The 15,092-nt window shown below is 30.6% G+C and overlaps 1 protein-coding gene across 1 annotated transcript in view; it reads left to right on the forward strand.

Annotated features, from left to right (window-relative positions):
* The first annotated feature begins 1,481 nt into the window (after positions 1 to 1,481).
* The window catches only part of LOC129219212 (small conductance calcium-activated potassium channel protein-like), a 417,058-nt gene continuing 403,447 nt past the window's right edge, over positions 1,482 to 15,092 (forward strand). Inside the window, exon 1 of the mRNA XM_054853536.1 lies at positions 1,482 to 1,597. The gene's annotated coding sequence lies outside the window, so the exon portion shown is untranslated. The remainder of the gene's footprint in view (positions 1,598 to 15,092) is intronic.

Here is a 15,092-nt window from a genome sequence, read left to right on the forward strand (position 1 = left end):
CCACTCATGATTAAGTGTACATTGTTCATTTTCTTTTTGCCTCAGAATCGAGTATTTCCCAGATTACTGTCATATGTTTCACAGTAGATGAAAAGTAATTCTGACCAAATATGTCTGCAAAAAGTATCCCCTTTCATGCCATTAATATTGAACTTGGTTATCTGAAAGAACATCTGGTGCTACATGCGATATGGTGAACAATTTTTTTCCGAAATAGAGGTTTTCGCAGCAGTTCTATACCATTTTGCTGTTAGCAGCAAATAACATCAGAAAGCCATTAAGAGCCGACATAATCACAATGTTTTGCGTCGCTAAAGATATTCTATCGAGAGTAAAATTGCATGGCACTTCGACTTGTCTTTGACCAAAAATAACTCCATCTACCCTGACTTTGAACGACAAAAAGACGCACAACTACGCCATCGAAGGAAAAGCTCTGATAAGAGCGCTGGCAGTATTCGAAATTTTATATTTTAATCTTTCGTTTGATGTATTTTAGTGACGGAAACCTTTCAACCGTAGATATTTCGTTCTAATTAATCTTTCTTTTTCTGTATAAACTTCTGGTCGAAGCTGTTAATTTAGGGTTCTACTTGAAACAAAAATTTTGCTACATTTGTGTTCCAAAGGCTATCATTATGCTTTTTCTATCAATAATGATATACTTTTAAGGAAAAAGGTTTCAACAAGAAGCTTTCAAACAGATTTGTCTAAAAGACTGGTATTAGGAAAGAATAAGCCATTATTTTTTTACCAGAGCTCATGTTTCAAATAACCATAATGGGTAAATTTGTAGTGACGTGAAAAAATCTTTTCAGGAAATATACATTAACACAGTTTTCACTAATTATTAATGCGTTTGATCGACTATAACTTCAAATATCATGAGGCTGAACGAACTATCTGTTATATGTATTTTAAATCCTTAGAATAAAATGATTTCGGATGAAAACCATGCATTATAATGTGACATATATTTTTATGAGCTCAAAGAATCCTTTTAAAGGGAAGATAATGATTTGACACCCTATAAGTATACTTTCTTAAATTCTTTCTTCTTTTGGTGAAAATTAAGTCAGTTTCTCAAAAACTGACTTGAAGTAAAATTGCGATTTCTTAGAAATGATTTAGATGACCGAAGTTATTAATTTTTGAAAGTATACGTCATGTCCTTGGTTATGGTTTACGCCAGCACCTGACGAGTCCGGTGTGAATGCTAGCAACAATCAGCAGCACACTATACGTGAAGACTCTTTGCCACCCCCTTTATTGCCTAGTCTGAGCATAAGCGAATCGGATAGTGCAAATGAGACTTTTATATTAGACATGGGGAGGCAGATGTCTGTGGATTCTACCATACTGTTCCCTCCGATGTACAACAAAAATGTCTTGCATTTTGGGAGGATGCATTCCGAACCAGAAAGACCTCTTCCTTTAGTGGAATTCCAACCTCTAGAACAACAGTCGGCAAACAACCCACCTGTCATAAACGTAGGAACGGGAACAACGCAGACGAATTACAGGTCATGTCCGGAGATAAGGCCAGAAATCCAAGTTCAACCTGCGCAGCTCCAGAAAGAAATTCATTTAGAAAGAGGTAAGAAAATGTTTACACTGTTATATCCTTATAAGTTAAATAAAGTAACTAGAACTTCCAAAACCATGTTGTGGGGAAACCGTTTGGCACTGAAACACCATATTAAATTTAGTAGTTCATCAAAAAGTGCTGTAGTACAGTTCATTGTATTCTACTGGTTGGGAGTGCAAATGCGATACAACCGAGACCAATAAAAAAAACGATTGAACTAACATTCAAGTAACACACATATGCATGCATTCACAATAAATTAAGTTTATTCCTATATGTGAACGAATTTCTGATTAAAACAACAATAAAAAGAAAAGTCATACCAATTGCCGGTTTGGGAGAGGGGGGGGGGGGTACTTAATACGTAGCTGTCATAGAACATTAAAAAAAACCTTTTAATGAGTTTGCTACGAAGTGAAGAAAAATAATTTTTCTGAGAAGTATAATATTTTTACTTCTTAAGTGAACTCAAATTTAAAGTCTAGTTTTTTTTTGAGAGAGAGAAAGAGAGACAAAAAAGGCAATATATCCGAGAAAGCAATATAACGAGGGACTGCTGCAATATCTTAAAGTGTTGTATTTATTACTTTTTTTTTACTTTAGGATCAACTTACGGTGAGGGGAATACAAACCGGCATGTGTGTTACAGTTTTGAATAAACGTGATGAAAGACAATAACTAAATATTATGAATATTAGTAGAGAGGCTATGGTCAATCGGGTGATTTAAGAACAGTGATAAGGAAAGGTTGCAGTCAATGAACATGTTCCATGAGTAGACCGTGAAAATATTTTTCGTACCAGAGTTTGTGCAGACGCGAAATCAGATTTAGTACCTTCCTTTGTCTGAAAACAATCTACAGCAGAGTCGTCAGGTAGCGAAAATTATTTAATCATATTGTTAATCGGTCAGAAAAGATTTCTACCAATGTCTTACTAATTATAGAGATTTTCATTTAGTTATAACATGCTTTGAATATCACTGCTCAATTAAACGTGAACATTGACTTAAAAGAGTGCCTTTCAAGTACAATTCCCCATACTTCATGGTTCATCATGATTCGTCACAGCAGTAACACCAATAAGAATATTCAAAATGACGTAGTTGCTTTTATTGGACCATTAGGTGTTTCCACGAATGGACCACCTGACAGAGTGGTTCATTTATGGCAAATCTCAAATATTTTTGTACCTTCAGCTCAATTATCTCTCTTTCAAAATTGCTCAAATGTTTTCAAATAGACGATGAAAAAAAATAATCACAGTAATTCATGAAAATTCTTACACTTAATTAGGCACTTTTTTAAAATAAAATTGATTAAAAATTTTAAATCATGATAATATAGTTTCAAATACTTTTGCTGTTCCAAAAAAAAAAAAAAAAAAAAAAAAAAAAATCCAAAATTAGTAAAATATGGGCAGTGGACAAGTAAGAACATGTAACGTGCTATAGTAGCTTATAGAAATGGTGGTATGGGGCTTTAGCGAAGTCTGCCTACAATATAGAGTCTTTAAACCAACTTGTCGAAACAGTCGCATGAAAAAAAAAAAAACGGTTTGTTGTTAGTCACTTATTAAAAATTTAGGAGATAAGCCCTCCGAAATAGGAATATGATTAGTGAATCATAGTTTGAAACTTGAGCAGAAGTTTTTGGAATTACTTCCGAAAAATTGGGGGAATTGGCCTTTCAAGAGGCTAAGAAAAATAACATGTCCCACAGATTTAATTAAGACAAAAAGTCTGTTAGTACTACATTCTCTGGTAGTTGATTACTGGTTTCAGTAATAAAATGTTCAAAAATGTTCTCTGACATTTTAGAGAGCAAGATCAATCTTGCTTCGAACGACAATTTTCAAAATCGATTTAACAAAATTCTTAACAGTTCAAAAGAGGTTGAAAAGATATTAGCTAAGAACAGTGTTGCACAGGTTGGGAAAATATCAAGTGGTGAACCAGATGTGATGACAACAACTGTGTGTTGTGTGAGTGCTGGGTTTTTTTTATGTTCCTCTAATCCAAAAATAAAAAATTTTAGAAAATAAATCTATTTTTTTATCACTTATTGTTATTTAGAGTGTTTATTGATAACCTGTTGTAAATATTTGTAAGTTAAGCATTGATTTTTTAATTTGAGAATGTGGAAACTCGATGGTCCATCCATAGCAACCAGTAGCTATGAATGGACCACATGTTAAAATATTTATTTTTAATTTTAACACAAAATGCAGTTTCTCCCCTTAGCGTTCTGACTGTGTCATACAGATCTAATTATAACAATAAAAGTCGATAATACTAATTAAACATATTAATGTTTATCAACATATTTAGCCATTTGGTAAGTAGCCATTTGCCATTGCTAAAGCAATTTAAAAAGCTACGAAAAGCCATGTTCTGTGTAACTGGTAAAGGAAGCAAGTACCTCATTTTGGTTACGGAAAACCTCCCAAATAAATGAGTCCAATGTTTCTATTATACAACAAGCACAATTGCATTTTCTTTCTTTCTTTCTTTTTTTTTTTTTTGTTATAATCATATGTTTTCTGTTCTCGACACTATGTTATTCAACATAAATTGGACTTATGAAGTTTATCTTTAGTGCTTTTTTAAATATGAAGTATCAGAGCAAGTTCAAAATGGGATAGTCTTGATGCGGTTATGTGATGATGCACCAGATTAAGCCTCCAATCGAATTGATTCTCCCGAACCAACTTAACAGCAAGGTCTATTTTGCTAGCTGTCAAGTTCCAGCTATATTTAAGGGAGGGAGGGGGAATCAAGGTCGGTTCTAAAAACTATGTCCTGTAAATGAGTCATCTTGTCGGTGAGGCATGGATCAATAGTAAATCACCAGGCAGAATATCTTCCTAATTTTACCGGAGAAGGAAAAAAAACTTAATTATTCGTACTTCTTACATAAACTTAGCTACCCTAAAAAACAAAAACATTTAAAATTTTCTCACTAATCTCGTAATGGAAAAACTAGAAGAACATTTTAACTGCTGACGTTCGAAGTGTCGTCAGTAGATGATGTCAATGTAAACCATTTTTTAAACTTGTGCGGCCAAGAAGAATATAATAATAATAATTATCATTATTTTGTTTCTATTATTTACTTCATGACGGCATTTGAACTGAGTTAAGAGTATTATGTAACCTTTTGCTACCATTAATCCTATGTATTTTCTAGTTCTAACTAAATAATGACCTATAATTGTCAATTTTCTGATAACCTTTTACCAGAAGATTTCATTAATGTCGGATTTTATGCATAAACTCATTTTCTTTTATTTCATAATATGCACCAATTTGAATGCTTTTATCATTTGAAACGTGTAAAATCTTTCAGTCAGGTATTTGCATTTTTACAGGAAAAAAAACTTATTTTAAAAAAGTTTAGAAACCAAAATCGCTCATCATTATTCAAAATCACGCTTAAACAGCACTTCGTAAAAAAAACTGAAGTAATTTGTTTGAGCAAAGTGAATAATAAATGAAAAGTATGCAAGTTCTAAATAAAAAAAATATTTTCTTAGGAAGTATATCTCCATAATTAACACATTTACAATATGAGCTAAATTACTCAACCATAAAAAGAAAAGTTTTCTCTCTTTAGAATCTGCATAATTTTTCAGTACGATTTCCATACCGTTAACTTTCTTTAGTGTTGATTTATTATAACGTATTTACTCATGAACTTTAACTTTAGTCGTTCATCAACTGTAACGCCGTAGCCAAGATTAAGATGCAAACGCTGACAAGATTGGAAGTTGAAAATTTATGGTTGATCATCTATATGAGAGGAACATTTCCCAACTGACCTAGTTAAGAGGTTTTACATTTTTGAGGTTTATTTTGTTTTTAACTATCGTAATTTTTCTAACATGTACTGCTGCAATAACGGAAAAAAATAGCAGACACCTACAGCTATTAAAGTTATTATCCATAATTAATAATCTGTGTTTTACTAGAGCTTATTTGCGTAATGTCACATTGTCACATCATCGTTGATTCTTCCAAACCAGCTATGTACATGTGAACAAATTGTTCAGAAAAAAAAAGGTATAATCGCATTCAAATTTCAACTCTTAGATTTTAATTCCTTAGTGATTTATATAATCATTTAGCTTTTACATGTGAGGCAGTAATAAGCAAAAGGACGCTAGTGGACATTTTCAAGTTTTGAGTAAAACGCGTTTAAAGATAAAGTCCTAGGTAGTCTTTCATTCGAAAGTTTTTCTAAATCATGCTGTAAAACCAGAACTACTAGTACTATGTCTTTCCCTAATACAGAGGCGAGTTTCACCTACCATTTGTATTGGCTATCTTCAATTTTTTTATTTTGCTACTTACATCCCTTTGCTTCTCACTGACTGCCTCATGTGTGTGTGTGTGTGTTCATTATTTTCGCCAAATACTTCAAACATGCAATTTCAAAGAGCGGTCTTAGAGGCATTTCGCAAACATTTGACGAATTTTGAATTTTTTTTTCGTCACAAAAACAACGTATGCACAAAGTGGGTTTTGAGTCAGAACTGATCTGCAATGTAAAATTGATCCTCGATAGTGTTTGCAATATAATAATTATTGCTATTTTGCAGTTTCCTAAGTGCAGTAACTTTTTTAGGTAAAATGCCAGTATTTTTAGTATTTACCTAAACATTGATCATATTTTATGCACATACAACATTAGCTCTAGTATATAACACTAATAAAATTTAAATATTGTTAGTTTACCCTTTTTAAATTTGGTTTTTGTTATCCGAAACTTATAGTTACCTCAGAATAGAAGGAGACAGTATACATTAGTCTTGAAGATAAAAAATAACTTAATCGAGCAAAAGAATTCAGTTATTAATTTAAAGTAGATAAGAGCAGCGATATTGCTACAGCATTTTTTCTTTATTTCTTTATTTTATTTATTTTTTTTTCAAAGAAGGGAAAATACTCCTTGACATTTTTTGGAGAAGTGATGAAGTAAAATTAACTGTGGAGGAGTGAAATATACACAAGCAGCAGATACCATACTATCGACTAGAAAACTCCGACTTTTTAAAGTTGAGATGGAAAATGAAAGATAAAGAAAATATTGACACTATTTTGTCTTAGCCTTTAGAATGTTAGACACTTTGAAGTTATAAAAAAATTGAAAAGCATTAAAACAAAATATTTTTTACGTTTAAATTTCTATTTTTCCCATTTCCCGCGATGCTATATTTTTATTAAAGATACAATGCATGAAAATACACTTGAATAAATTTTTGAGGCTTGATTGCACTGGCTATAATATATTTTTACCTATTATCAACTACGCTGTATGTCTCTGAATAAGTAATAAATACACTATGAAACACTAAGCATCAATATAATACCTAAAAAAAATGTCCATCACTTCAATATAATAAATTGGATCAGAACTTAATTATATTGATTTATTGGGTGTCTCTGGCGTGAGTCAACTTCTAGAAAGAGAACAACAAATACACTCTTTACTTTTTATGTATTTTTATCCATACAAGGTTTAACACGATGAAAATGTTGGCCATCAATTTTGAGCACCTAACGCAATGTAAAAAGACTAGATAAGAAAGGAATCTGCATTATCTGTTTTCATCTCCCTTCCACTTATTTTCCTCGTGTTTCCTTCTTCTTTGTGCTCCCACTTGAGATTAGCTGTTTCATTTTTTAGGATAATGTTATATAAAGCTCTGGGAGCTTCTTGTTTCGAGATTTTATTTACTTTTGTGTTTAAATAAATTGTCTAGGAAATATGTTTAAAAATCGATGCGAAGGAGTGAAAAGTAACGCTGAGTGTTATTTACAAATTTTGAATAACGTTGGTTTGGATTTTCTTCAGTTTGACTTAAAATTTGTAATTTGTACTTCATTTTATTTAATTTCGTAACTATAAATATTTTTGGAACGAAGTTGTTAAATGACAGCTCATTTGCAGCAGTGATCTAAATGAATAATAACTTCCCCCTTTTTTTTTGGACATTCGTCGTTTTGAAGCTTAGTATTTGTATGATTTAAAAATTATCAGGTATACTTTGAGTGCCGAGTTACCAAATTACTTGTTTTTGATTCACGTTTGAATTCTTTTTTTTCTTTTTTTTGCATCCATTTCAAAAAAAAACTCTAATATTATTCAGTGCCTAGTCGAAACAATGGTTAGCTGTAAGAAATGGATATAATGCTACTGATGAGGGTGAGTGCTTTTGCAATTACTATTAATATTCGGACAATAATATCATACGAATGTTCAGAGTTAATATGTAAAAGTTTAAACTTAATAGTTATTACGAATACGACGACCGCTTATTAACAGTTTAAAAACATCGAATTATTCTATCATATAAATATGCTAAGCTTTAAAATTCATAAATTTTGATAAAATAAAGCATTTTTCTTTAATTGGGCTGTCAAATATGGCGTTAGCTCTTTACCGGTTAACTTGAACGTCGTATATAAGGCAATATTCTCATAACCAAATATTGAAAAATGAAATCTTTTTTGGTTCATGTATATTTTTTCATAAGCGGAATTTCAAAATTTCGTTTATGAAAAACTATGTACAGCATTTTGAAAACATTTTTTTTTTTTTTTGAGAATGCACGCATCATTGGAAAACATTAAATTTAATTAATGGCACCCATTTCTATATTTTAGTCACATTCTATTTAAAATTTTGAGCATCAAATCTCTGATATTAGAGAGAAGTATAGAAATATACGAGAATGTTTGAACAGTCATCGAATACATGAGCGTAATTCACGAACTCAGACCGGAAGATGATTAGTATTATAAAATGTTTGAACTTAAACAATACTTGAACAATAAACTAAGGGTAACTTGAGAAATAAAGTAAAACTTATGTACTAAGTTATTAAAACAAAGTCCTTGAAATACAAAAATTGCAAAAATATCGCATATACATGTTTCGGGGTCACATGGTTATGTTTTAGGTTTTACTTTGTGTGTTTCTTTTAAGTAGGAAAAATTGAACCTTCTTTTACATCGGTTCATTTCAGCTTACCATAAAAGTAAAAAAAATCATTAAAACTTTCTTAATAAGTTTGTAAGTTTAGTTACAGCGTTTCTGTCTTTCAATCATTTGTAATTGTTTGGAAAGTTTTCTTCATTAAAAAAGCTACCGAAAATACGTGATTTTCTTTTTTCTCTCATTTATTTATTTATTATTATTATTTATTTATTTTTTTTTTGGCAAAAACGTTTTCCAAAAATTATTATTGGCCACAGTGATGAAGATAAAATATAGAAGAAAGTATTTTTAAACATAACTGTTACGGGAAATGAGCGGTACCATGAAATTAATTCTTACACTTGAAGCACACTAATTATTTATAAGAAGTTAAAGAGCTAATTTTTCAATGAATTTGCAGATAAATCAAGCACACAATGACCCCTTGTATCGAAACTGGCAACTTCATGCTTAAGTCACCTTTAACCTGCCATGGGCAACAACACAATGACTAATAATTTCGTCTGAAACCAACTTCAACTTAAGTTCGAAGTAATTAAGAGAGACATCTTAGATTGTTTGTTTTGCTAAAAGAAAAGACTAAACAATGAAGTAACTCGGGCTCGACTTGCAAATATATGCAACTTGTGCGAAGTTAGAACTAAAGAAATCAATTTTCTGCAACCACTGAAATAAAATTGTCCGAAATAAAACTGGTTCGAAAGTAAAAAAAAAATATAGCAGAGTTTTTTAACAATCAGTAGACGAAAAGGTGTAAATATGGGCCCCCTCTTTTACTTTTAGATGAAAAATACTTTTAATTCAAAAATTTCTTAATTGTTGTTTTCCATTAACAATTATAACAGGCATCCTAAATACGAAAAGGTGAAATAATGATTAATATCAATGATTTCATATCAAAAACGATTAAAAAAACACAAAAAATAGTTGAAAAACAGGAAAAAACTATAAATGGTAGAGAATTTATTTATCATAGGGTTAAAAAAAATATTTACAGAAATCGCAAAAAATAACTGGCTATTTAAGTTCTGGCACAATCTCAGTGTGCCCACATTTGTCAGAGAACACATTTCACCTGCACGTCTCCCCGAATGTCTTCAGAGAACTTTCCGTCACAAAAGATTCAGAATGCATTGCTTGAGAAACATTTTTATTGTTTTAAAAAAAGAGGTGGTATAGTTATGGGCACTCTTAAATAAGGGCTCATGTTTAAGCCAACTACACCCAAGACAGATGACCATTATCACATGTAACACGTAAAAGCGAGCGTGAATAAAGGTGCGCTTCAAAAAGTAGCTTAAGATCTCCGCTTTCCGGATATCACTGCGAAATTGTTGTAAACTATAACATAAGAACATGAAAAGAAAACGATTTCACAAGCTTCTTAAAAGTTTGCAGCCAAAAAAAAAAAAAAAAAAAACGCCAATTTGCGCAATACCTCACACTGCATCCACACTACTTGAAGGAATGCTTCCAACTGCTCTCTACTATCTTATACTAACAAATGACATCATCTACAGTCCTTGTCGCCAGTTCTCAAAACCTCCCATAGCCACTATAGAAGGGTACCCAGATTTACACCTGTGTCCATTTTTACTCCTTTTCCTCTATTATTTAAGCATTCAGGTACAAAAATAAAGCCAAATAATGCACTACCTAAAATGCATTTTTACCAGTATTACTGTAATTGTATTGCTATTATATTATTACTATAATTATTTTACTAAATTATTCATTTTTGTATACAAATAGCTAGAAGAACCCTGAGGTAAAAAACGATAGCTTTCCAAATATTTAATTTTATCTTCCATATGGAAGTACGCCAAAAACTTCCTTAACTTCAACGATTCCTTTATATGTTAAGCTTCATTTTTGTTAGCCGAAATAATATACAGCAATACTCGAAATCAATGAGCAACATTTTAACCATTAACACAACAATCCCTTTATTAATTACTCGATTATCATGAAAATCAATTTTTTCTTTCAGTTAGGCGTTCTAGTTGTCTTTTTCAGTTCTGAAAATTCGTAAAAAATTGAAGAATCATCGATTTTGACGAACGTTTGGTATAAGATGATAAATGATACAAAAAGTGATAATCTAGATTTTAGATGGATTTATACTGCGTTACAAAAAGTTAATTGTCATTTAATTTGACTTTTTGAAAATCAATCATCTTAATTTCCGAGAAACACTAAAAGCAATTTCACGCTTCAAAACACAATTTTTTTAATTAGGAAACTGAAATAATGAGATTATTTTGAACAAACAGAATTAGAACTGACATACAGGAATATGTCTGCTCTGGAATATTATTTGTTTGTTCTTTTTATTAAATGATGCAAAAATTGATAATTTAGGTTTTAGATGGATTTATACTGCGTTACAAATGTTAATTGTCAGTTTATTTTACTTTTTTAAAATCAATCAGCTTAATTTCCAAAAAAGAAAAATACCAAAAGAAATTTTGCGTTTATTTTTCTTTTTTTAATTTAGAAAACTAAAATAATGAGAGCATTTTGAATTAATTTTGTATTTCATTAATTATTACATTTTAATTATACAGTTTGGAAAGTAGTTTTGCATAATATCATATTGATTTTACTAGCAACTTTCTAGAAGTCTGCATATGCCATTAACATATAATACAAAGCTCTTTTCAAACGATTTCAACTACTTGAAGAAAAGAATACCAAAACAGTACTGGATTAGTAATCCAATTTCAATTTCCGAAGTATAATATTAAACTAAAACCTATGTAAATTTTATGACAGCATAGCATAAATACTAATGGTACCAACTCAAGTTTTTCGTTTAAAGTTTTACTTTTTTAAAAAGCCATGTGAATAGATAAAAAGCGTTTATTTCCTCTTTCTATTTGCAGAATAGAAAGTTAAGTGAGTACTGATGCAATTATTTGTTTCGTACTTCATGATATAGTTCCATTAATTTGAAAGATGTCGGTCAATATCGTTCCGAATAGTTAGTTTCCAGTAAAGTCAATTGTGAGGAAGGAATGAGAGCCTAAAATGGATTAGTGATATTTTCTGAAAATTCGGGACTCGTAAATGTCACCGACTGCAAGTACATTTTGCCAGCAATTAATGCTGTCTCATTTTTTTGTTGAAACGGGTTTTCTGAAGCATTTCCGAAAACAAATAGCGTAAGTAAAGAAAATTTGTTGAAATTTCAAAATTTGCACTATTAAATTAGTTTTTCTATTTGGTTTATCTGTCCCGTTTTTATATCTATGACACTTCTAGGTCCAAGACCGTACTGTTTATTTTCTTGAAATTCGTCAAAAAACTAGTTAGGAACTTGTGACGTGTTTCCTAAACTATTACTTTATTATTTTAATTGAAATTTAAAAGCAGAAAATAGCAAAAATAATATATTTTTGCACGAGTGAAAAACCGCATAGTTCCGAATTCGGAACCGTTGAAAAGCTCATAAAAATAGACTAATAAAATTTTTTCCAAACGTTCCGATGATGCTCGAAGTGCCTAAACTAACTATAAAAGTAGTTATATGCATTTTTAAGTTAGTGGATTTTAAATTCTTCTTTTTTTTCATCATCTAGCCGAAATAGTTAGTCTGAAGAAAAAACGAAAAATCATAAAAATTAAATTCAAATACTTTCTCAGTAAAATCCCCCCCCCCCCTAGTTTTAATGGATTTGTACTTTTGGTAAGTACTAAACAAATTATGGTTACTGTTAAACTTTTTTTTCTTAGGTTTACTCTGAATTGTCCAACACAGACTTAGTCACTGGACGATTCAATGAAGAAAATGCACATCAGTATACTTTGAAAGGCTCATATAAGGTTATAAATATAAATTCTGAAGAGATAGATCGACTTACGTCTGTGTGACTAATACTATGTAGTTTCTAATATATATAAATTAGTTTGCTTTAGTTGCAGCTTTGTGTTCACTGTTCTATAGGTTGAAATGTGCATCAGTGCATTGGATATGGATACATACAAGAGCAAAACAAAATCGAATAGATGAAATAAAAAGATGGAATTTCTGAGAAAACACAGCACTTAGGTTTACATCAAAGGAAAAGTGTACATAAGAAAATGCCTTGCAGGACTAGTTTCTTCCACCTGTTGAATGTTTAAAAAATCACAAAATAACATTCAAGTAAAAAATTTAAAATAGCAGTAAATTTAAAAAAAAAAAATCAAAAAGTATCAATAATGATAACCAAGTAAAAAAAATGGTTTATCGTGTTGAAAAAGCGGCTGAGCGCATTCCTGTTTCCAAATTGTTTTTGAACTCTATTATTCACATCTCCTATTTTTAAAGGTTTTCTTTTCAAATAACGATATTCATCTAACATTATTCATTGTTTGCAACTTTGTATCTCTCATTTCCCTGCATTTCGAGTCTGTTTTTTCTCTGAAAGCAATTTTATCCACCCACTCCTCTCTTTCCAGAATGAATTCCAAAAATTTAACTTTGATTTCCGCACTGTAACTGAATTTTTATTTGTCTTTCTCACGTTTATCTTCTTTAAATCGCAAATTTAATTTCATCGCATCCATATATCTCTGCCACTACGGTGGGAATATAATTTCTTTTTATCCTATGTTTTTTTTTTTACTGATTGCTTGTTTCACTCCGCTATCTTCAAAACCACATACGTTTAGTCTTTTACATTTTCTTGATTTAGGTAAAATTCTTATATCAACCTTTCTTCTATACATGTTCAGATTGAAACGCTTTGTCTTTTTCTTTTGTTTTCTGTATTCTTTCTTTTCTAGACTTGATAAATTCGTACAGCATATTGAACACTGAAAGTTATTATACCACATTTATATAAAGCTGTCGTCTAATTCTGTTGTACTATTACTTCTTTTTAACCATTTGATAAATATAAAAAAAAGATGTAGCTAAAATTATATTTAATTCTTCTTCTTAATAAAAAGTATATAATAACACGACATTTGGAGAAAATAAAATAACGAAAACAATGTCTTCGTGACGGTAATTTAGTATTTACATAATTATATTTGCAGTTTGTAGTTTTAAGAACTCGAATAAGCTAGTTTGTATTTAGGATTATTTGTGAGCGTATATGAACGCACAGCAAATTATATTTTAAATTGTAAAATCGATGTACAGAAAGATTAGCTGTTAGAGTACACTTGATTTTTCATAATCGTTCGAAAAAACGAGCTATGAAGGCAATTTGAGATTAAAAGGATACTGCAAACTTTTACCATTATTCAGTTACAGTGATATTTAAAATTCATTACATTTAATGCAACGGATAACGTTTAACGTAACGTTTAACGGTTTTTTTTAAATATTTTATTTATGAAAGAAGACCGGGTGTAGTTGATACGCATTTTACACTTTAATATTTCTATTGTATTTATTTTTTTATGTTTCATTGAAAAATAAAATTTAATGTAATGTTAATACTTTTCAATCAAATAAGGGACTTAATAACTTTGTTTTAACATAACTTTTTCCGAACAGTAAATTTTTAAAATATTTTTCGAATAAAATCAAATGTAGGCGAGGATTGCCATCAACGAGCCACGCAACAATTTTTATTATTAATTTTTTTTTAAAGTAGTTTCAACTGAACTTTTTTTTATATTGATTATAGGACTAATTACTTAAATAATTTTTCCTTGAATAATAATATTCACTTCTATCATAATAGTATTTAATAAAAAATGGGAAATATAAATGAATGTGATATTAATTATAAATGAATATAATATAAAATTTTAAATGAGTATACCGTTCACGGCAACCGGTAGCTATGGTTGAACTATCAAGTTTTCCTGATAGATACACTTTCAAATGACGAAACTAATGTGTAAACTACACTTATTACTGAAGATCAATAAACCCTGCAAATAATTATAAGTTATTCAAAAAGAGGGATTTTTTTAAATTACTTTTTAGTATAGGAGGATTTTAAAGCCCCATTGCCCTCGCACAACATACATCTATTTTCATCACATCTCGTTCACCATTTGATATTGTTTCAGCAAGTGACTTATCCGTCTTAAATAAAATATTCTGGGGCGGATTTCGAACTGTTGGGAATCCTTTTTAATCCTCGGGAAAAATTATGTTCTATCAAGACTGCACTTATCGACAAGACTCTCTAAAATTTCGAAGAGATTGAACCAGCTTGAACCCATCCTACTTGAAACCAGGGACTCGAGTTCTAACAGCGTTATCTGGTAGTCTGAGACGTAATTTAGGATGCCGTTGAATGAAGTTATAATACGATTTGTTCAGAGTAGAGTTTTTGTCTTTATTAAATCTGCAGGACATATTGTTTCCATCAGCTACTTGAAATGTCAATGTCCGAAACTCTTTGGAAGTGATTCCAAAAAACGTCACCTACAATGTCATAACATGATTCATTCATTCTTTTCTATTTTGGGGTGTAATCTCCCAAAACTTGAAATAAGTTGCTTTCCATCAACAGAAAAATGGTTTTAACCTTCCATGTGTGTGTTTAAAGTTAC

This window comes from Uloborus diversus, chromosome 3 (assembly GCF_026930045.1).
Source record: "Uloborus diversus isolate 005 chromosome 3, Udiv.v.3.1, whole genome shotgun sequence".
In the NCBI taxonomy this organism is placed as follows: Eukaryota; Metazoa; Arthropoda; class Arachnida; order Araneae; family Uloboridae; genus Uloborus; species Uloborus diversus.